The following is a 7,442-nucleotide window of genomic DNA, read 5'->3' on the forward strand; positions in this document are numbered from 1 at the left end:
TTCCTCTCTTCAGGCGGGCTCCTGACTTCAACAACATCTTTGAAAATAAACGCCATTCCTCTCTTCAGGCGGTCTCCTGACTTCAACAACATCTTTGAAAACAAATGTCATTCCTCTCTTCAGGCGGGCTCCTGACTTCAACAACAACTTTAAAATAAAATCCTATTCGAGGGTGGATGAACCCGAAATATCCTATTCGAGGGTGGATGAACCCAAAATATCCTATTCGAGGGCGGATGAACCCAAAATATCCTATTCGAGGGCGGATGAACCCAAAATATCCTATTCGAGGGCGGATGATCCCATTATATCCTATTCGAGGGCGGATGAACCCAAAATATCCTATTCGAGGGCGGATGAACCCAAAATATCCTATTCGAGGGCGGATGAACCCATTATATCCTATTCGAGGGCGGATGAACCCATTATATCCTATTCGAGGGCGGATGAACCCAAAATATCCTATTCGAGGGCGGATGAACCCAAAATATCCTATTCGAGGGCGGACGAACCCAAAGTATCCTATTCGAGGGCGGATGAACCCAAAATATCCTATTCGAGGGCGGATGAACCCAACAATATCCTATTCGAGGGCGGATGAACCCATTATATCCTATTCGAGGGCGGATGAACCCAAAATATCCTATTCGAGGGCGGATGAACCCATTATATCCTATTCGAGGGCGGATGAACCCATTATATCCTATTCGAGGGCGGATGAACTCAAAATATCCTATTCGAGGGCGGATGAACCCAAAATATCCTATTCGAGGGCGGATGAACCCAAAATATCCTATTCGAGGGCGGATGAACCCAAAATATCCTATTCGAGGGCGGATGAACCCAACGAATATCCTATTCGAGGGCGGATGAACCCAAAATATCCTATTCGAGGGCGGATGAACCCAAAATATCCTATTCGAGGGCGGATGAACCCAAAATATCCTATTCGAGGGCGGATGAACCCAAAATATCCTATTCAAGGGTGGATGAACCCAAAATATCCTATTCGAGGGTGGATGAACCCAAAATATCCTATTCAAGGGCGGATGAACCCGAAATATCCTATTCGAGGGCGGATGAACCCATTTTCAAAATCTTAGAATTGTCTTACCTCCGACTGTTTTTCTTCGAATCGTGTTGTCTTGCTATCTCTTAAAACTTGAATTGATTTCCTCGTTCCTCCGAGAAAATTTTCGACAATGGCAGAAAATCTTCTGCCCCAGTTTTGGTGCTTTTCCTTGTTCTCCAGGTGGACGCCTGACTTCTGATATTTCAACTGTTCTTCCTTGTTCTCCAGGTGGATGCCTGATTACTAATACTTCAACTGTTCTTCCTTGTTCTCCAGGTGGACGCCTGACTGCTAATACTTCCATTTCTCTTCCTTGTTCTCCAGGTGGATGCCTGATTTCTGTTTCTTTCATTGTTCTTCCTTGTTCTCCGGGTGGACGCCTGATTGCTAATACTTCCATTACTCATCCTTGTTCTCCAGGTGGACGCCTGACTGCTGGGGATAATACCACTGGGGGAGTCTCCTTTCTTTCCCTCCTTCAAATTCAATTTTTTTTTTCTTAACACTGCTGGGGATAAAAGTGTTATCTTCTTGGGATAACGTTGTTGAGGATAACGCTGCCGGGGAATTTTATCCCTTCAAATCGATGCTTCATTCTTCTGGAAGCTGCTGGGGAGGATAATGGCTATTTGCTTTTCTGAGCACAAATGTCATCCCTTCGTTCTGTCTGCTGGGGATCAACTTCCTCCATTAGAAGCCTATTATGTTGGGGGCAACCCTGGTTCAAAGACCACTTCCTTGGTGCTATCTTTATTCTTCCTCAAATGGGTACCTGATTTCCAGAAAATTTTCTAACTGAAAGGAAAATTTTCTGCCCCAGTTTTACAGTCTCCCTTATGGCATGCATTTTCCGACATCAATGCCATTTCCTTTACCTATTTCAAATTAAACAAAATTTGTTAGTTTAAAACGCGGTGGTTGGTTGTGATACTCCTACTGGGATGACTTTTCCCTTTCTCCTTCCCTGCTCTGTGTTCCAAAATTTGTTGGGGATGATATTATTTGCTGGGGATAATCCTTTTCTGCTGGGGATATCCCTCCTCTTTTGTGGCATAGCTCGGAAACTGGCATTTCCCCGACCCTTTAGTCTTGCATGAGTTTCCCATGCAAGACTTATCTTGGATGCTCATTGCTCTCCTTGTTTTTCCACGGGCCTTGGCCTTGAGGTTTAATAACCTTTGATTTTGGCAAGGATATCCCTCTTGACACTCATTGATCCTTTTGTCAATTCCCTTTTGCTGGAGATATCTTTCTTGACACTGGCCTCGCGCTTGTTCCTTGCTGACTATACCATTTGTATGTACTAGTCAGATCTTATCTTGGAAAGCTGATGGCCTATTTTGAAGTCATTTCCCACTGGTTCTGACCAAACAGACTCTACTGGGGAAATTTCTATGAAAGGAAAAGATAAAAGGAAACAGAATAAAAGACAACGGAAAAAGATGACTCTTTAACAAAAGAAACTATAAATAAAAAAACCTATCACACGCAGACACCGACTCTAATGGTCATGACATGCATATGTGGCCTATCCTCTGCTGTCAATCATCTTTCAAGATCTTCAATTGGCAATTCCCCATCTGATTCTTAATCTTATTCGACTTGTAGTGCCCGAAGGGTTTTCACTATCAAGCCTCTCTCATTTTGGGTTTTTCTCTCAGCTTTCATCACCTTATGGTGTCCGTGAAGATTTTCACCGATAAGACTCTCTCATTTATATCACTTTCCAGTTGGGGATTTGGAGTGTTGCCGGTATGACTCTCTCTGCTGGAGATTAGATTCCTTTCTGCTGTGGAACAGAATGTTATGTTCGCCGGTAAGACTCTCATTTGTCTGACTTGGCATCTTTTGCAGACTGATCAGAAGGTCTTTCTTTGGACCGTAATGTGGGTTTTTTGGATAGGCTTAGAAAGAAAGGGTATTAAAGGCTCAAAAACAAATCAATTTGGGGTTCAAAATTACAACCTTCGAAATCATATTTGTTTATAACAAGCGCAACCCTTGCCCCAGTTTCTTGCTTGGGGATTATTTATTTATTATTTATATTTTTATTTAATTTTTTGTTACACTATGCACATCATGCACATTATGCACACTATGCACCCTATGACCGAGCCGTGAGGCGCCTACGTATCCTCTTTGAGGAATCAGGTCAAACGTAGTTCCCAATTCCTCTTTTTGTTTTGACTTTCTTTTGTTTTTTTTTTGTTATCATTTTTCTCTCATTTTTCGTTTTTTTTTGTTTATTTTTCCCTTTACCTTCCAAGCTCGTATTTCCTAGTCGTTGCTATTGATTCCGAACGAGGGGTATGAAAGAAAATAAATAAGGCTCAAAAGGGATAACGAAGGATAAAGTGTTTAGGTAGCAGAACAAAATGCCTTCGTCATTCCAGTCTTCAAAACATGCCAAGTGCAAACAACACAATTGAACATAGATTTATAGTCTCTTCCGATGGTGCTGGACTTGACAATTATATTCAACATTTGCTTTTCATTTGTCATTTCTAAAGCACCGTTGGGCGACACTCTCACTCTTATTATCATGAACGACCCTCATGCCAATTTGGCGAATCTTGCTTTTAAACGGTTTTCTTTGTGCTTTACTTTCCCCAGTTCCACATGACTCGGGCTTCAACTAATCTCAAACAGTTCTTATTTCCTTTAAATGCTTTGATCATCTTCCTAGGGTTTTATGATTAACTTTAAAGACTAGGCCCAAACTGTGTGCGCATGTCATGTCAGGAGAATCAGCGTTGAATAAAAATGATAAAAAGACCCAACAAAAGATGGCGGGAAATAATAAAAGACCGGTTTTCGTATTAGACTATCGGCGAAATGGTTTGAATAATAAAACAAACAAAACAACCAAAATAAAATCCTAACACAACCTTGACAAAACTTAAACAAACTGATATGACAAACTGGAAAGATAAGAAGGTTTGACACAAGACAATATTCAGATTACAACCCTAAGAATAATCCGGACAACAGAAATGACAACAAAATAAACCACCACAAGCTTCTCTCTTGCTGACCAAGGAACAGAGCGTCCTCCCACTTTATCAAAATTGGCATCTTAGCCACTGAGCTTCGCATCAATATTGTCGAGACCATTGCCAACTTCTATATCATCAACCTTAGTCAACAAGTCCCAATAGGATTCGAGTGCTTCTGTTATCAAGCCTGATCCCCGCAAAGTGTGCTTCTGGGTCTTGCATTTCCGGCTTACCACAAACCAACCACCATACCTTTCTTTGTGATTCAAAGAGAAACAGGTTAGAATGGACTCCGTTGGTCCCCATTATTAACAACATCTCTTTTTTTCATTTTTCTTTTTTTTCGATTTTTTTTCATTTCTTTTTTTCATCATTTTTTTTTCTTTTTTTTCGATTTTTTTCATTCATTTTTTCATCATTTTTTTTCATTCTTTTCATCATTTTTTTTGTTGTGGTCGAATCTTATAGAGATTGCCTACGTATCATGACCCCACATGAATCAGACCTTGCGTAGTTCGGACCAATAAAAGATAAGCAATACTAATCATTTTTTTTTCAATTTTCATATTAGGTTTCAAAGGTTTAAAAATGACCTACAAACTTGAAAATCAAATGACCCATATATTATAATCAAAAGTTTTACAAATTCCAAAACAAACGGCCAGCTTCCTTTCTCCGTTTGACAAATGCAACCAAACGGTTATTTTTGCAAATGTGGCCCCTTCCAAATTTTGAGGCCGGAGAGGATTATTTTATGATACTTTACACACTTGTCCGTTCTTTTACGAAAATAGCCTTTCGACAACTGAAAGATACTCTAAGGCTATTTCGGCAAGAACGGTTTAAGACGCGGCCGAAGCTGGCTCGGCTTATTTTTGACTAAAAATCCAAACGGTATTCACCTTACCGCTGACTCTTTGTTTTTTTTTTCTTTTCAAATTACAATAAAAACTTGGTGTTGCAAACACGGCCCTTCAGCGCCTCGGGGACGAAGATTTTTAAGACTGTGTGGGTCAACTGGACCAAATCTTAAAAAACGATCCCAAAGGTGGCTGTTTATGCAAAGTCAGCCTTCCGGCATCCCTTTCGGGAACATTCGGCTGTGTCTTGACAAAACAGCGTCACCCGACTTCTTTATGTCAAAATTAAAATTTGACATAATATATTTTTTTGGCTATTATTTTTTAGAAAAAGGGGAAGTTGGACACCGCCCGACTTATTTATGACAAAATTAAAATTTTGACACGTTTTTTTTTTATGTTTTTGGTTTTTGGCTATTTTAGCAAAAGGGGAGGTTGGACACCACCCGACTTATTTATGACAAAATAAAAAATTTTGACACGTTTTTTATTTATTATATTTTTTTGGTTTTTGGCTATTTTAGCAAAAGGGGAGGTTGGACACCACCCGACTTATTTATGACAAAATAAAAAATTTTGACATGTTTTTTATTTATTATATTTTTTTTTTGGTTTTTGGCTATTTTAGCAAAAAGGGGGGTTGGACCCGATGAGGGTTGCCTACGTATCTCACATCCGGTGAGAATAAAACCCGCGTAGTTCGGGCATGAGAATAAGTAAATGAACTAATATTATTTTTTTTTTAATTGGAACTGTGAAAGAACTGCTTCAAAAGAAGAAAGGAAGTATATATATATTTTTTTGATTGATTTCTTTTTGAAAGAAAGACTTGTAGAAATTCCTTTTCTTTTGATTTGAACTTTGAGAATTTCAAAAGTAAAAGGAAGATATTTTTTTTTTGTTTTTTCTTATTCTAAGAAGAAAGAATTTTTTTTTTACCTTTAATAAAAGAAATGCTTTCTAAAAAAATATTTTTTGAATTTTGAATTTTCTTTTCAATTTTTAAAGAAGAAGGAAAATATTTTCGAATTTGTTTTATTTTATTATATATATTTTTTTTATAATTAAAACGACTTTCTAAAGAAGTCAATAATGGAAAATATTTTTGGATGTTTTGTTTTGAAAATTGGGAGTCTAAAAAAAACTTTTCTAGACTTTTTGGCAGGACAAATATTTTTGCAACAAATAAAGATATATATACATTTTTGGAAATAAAGAGAAACTTTTTGGATTTATATATATATATATTTGCAACAAATAATAAAACCACTTTAGAGAAACTTTTTGGATTTATATATATATATATTTGCAACAAATAATAAAACCACTTTCAACGCGACTCTTTTTATTTTATTATTTTTATTTTTATTTTGGTATATAAACAAATAAATAAATAAAAACCCATTTTAAAAACAAGACTCTTTTTCATTTTCATTTTTTATGGCAAGACAAACTATTTTTTTTTCTAATTTGTTTTTTTTTAAAAACAAGACAGAACAACGACTCTTTTTTTTTCTATTTTTCCTTTGCTTTTAATAAAACAAACTAATAAAACATTTTTTTTTCATTTTCTCAAAATTTCGGCAGAGTTTTGATAGTTATTTGGGCATTGATTTTTTTTTCAAAAAATAAACAGTCAATTCCCTAACCGCTATTTCTTTTTTTTTTTCAATTTTAAAAAATTATTCCTGATATTCAAAAGTCAGTCAACACACAAATCCGGATCAAATAAATGCGCAAGTAGCAGCAAGTAAGATGCATCAGGATGGTCATTTTTTTTTGGTACACCTGTCCTAGACAGACCCAACCCCTGTGTTGAGTCTCCAAAGTCAAATGCACGTGATGCAAACAAACGCTCCTACTAGGGATCCGGCATGAAGCTGAGTTATTCTAAGTGAAAAAACCTGAGGCATATTGTTCTAGCCCTGGCTCACCCAAGTGGACAGCTTGAGCCGAAGTGGGGGCAACGTACCGGGAGCACGAAAGTCTGCCCGGCCTAGTTACTTGTCCCAACTTCGTCTTATTTGGTATGACTTCTAACAGAAAGGTGGGCCACGCGCACGTGTACACCATAAGTTCAGAAGACTCAGAAAGAAGAAGGGTTTCGTAGCAGTTGTATATACACAATTCAGATAATATTAAAGCGGTAAAAGCATCATTTAGCACATTAGGCATATATCATGTAAAAATCAGATAATAAATAAAGCCAACTACACTAATGTAATTTTTAAGCTCGAATTCTTGAACCCTGAACCAGTGGTTCTGGGTTACGGATATTCCCCAGCAGAGTCGCCAGAGCTGTCGCACCTCCTTTTTCCGCCCCCGCGAGGGGCGTGGGGAGTTTTCTCCAATTAAAGGACAGTCGAAACGGGATTTGTTTGTTTGTTTCAGAGTCGCCACTTGGGAATTTTAAGGCGTCCCAAGTCACCAATTTTTAATCCCTGAATCGAGGACAATATGACTCTGTTTGTTATTCTGCGAACCAGAAATCCTGAGTAAGGAATTCTGTTAATC

Source organism: Nicotiana tabacum, chromosome 20 (genome assembly GCF_000715075.1).
Source record: "Nicotiana tabacum cultivar K326 chromosome 20, ASM71507v2, whole genome shotgun sequence".
In the NCBI taxonomy this organism is placed as follows: Eukaryota; Viridiplantae; Streptophyta; class Magnoliopsida; order Solanales; family Solanaceae; genus Nicotiana; species Nicotiana tabacum.